This window comes from Schistocerca serialis, unplaced genomic scaffold (genome assembly GCF_023864345.2).
Source record: "Schistocerca serialis cubense isolate TAMUIC-IGC-003099 unplaced genomic scaffold, iqSchSeri2.2 HiC_scaffold_611, whole genome shotgun sequence".
NCBI lineage: Eukaryota > Metazoa > Arthropoda > Insecta > Orthoptera > Acrididae > Schistocerca > Schistocerca serialis.
Genome location: NW_026048203.1, coordinates 20,001 through 20,757, shown reverse-complemented (window position 1 = coordinate 20,757; position 757 = coordinate 20,001).

The following is a 757-nucleotide window of genomic DNA, read 5'->3' as shown; positions in this document are numbered from 1 at the left end:
GGCTGACAGTCGTTCGCGCAATGGACACCGCATACGTACGGGGTCTACCTTCCACGTGTTCTCTAGGCGTGCACATGTTGTTGCGTCTATGTGGGCAGACGTAGTGTGTTGTGACACCTGACACAGGCATGCAATACTCGTTGCAAATGGCGATGGACGTGTACGTTTGCTGGTGACGTTACGCAAATGAACAACCGGTAACCCGTTGTGGTGCGGTTGTTCTCGCTAGAGGTGAATCAGTGTTGGCGACGATCGGTCGAGCTATTAACCGGTTGTTTCAGGGATACCCACCATGCCCACGAACGTGAAAGGGGACCCACCATGCCCACGAACGTGAAAGGGGATCTGGGTGTGAGGCGATACGCGGCGGTGGCTGGGTGGGACCGTCCCCGGCCGGTGAGGGGGGGCCGCCCGGCGTGCTGGCAGCGCGGTGCGTGGGCGCACGCGCTACAGCCGGCTGGTGGGGGCGGCCGGTGGCAGGCGCGCCGGCCGACGGACGCGGCAGGCGGCGCAGCTGCGCGCCGGCGCCCCCTGCTCGCGGCGCCTTGCGGCCAAAGTAGGTCCTCGCGGGCCCGGTGCGAAGCGCGGTGGCCATCTGCAGTGTGCTGGTCCGATTGAGGACTTTGTGCGCTGAGGATGCGCCGCCGCCCGGCGCTCGGCGCCGCGACGCCGTCTGCTGCTCGGTCGCCCCAGCGGTTCTCGCAGGTGGTTTGTATCGCAGCTGTGCGGACGTGTTGGCGCGTGCGCTGTGCTGGGA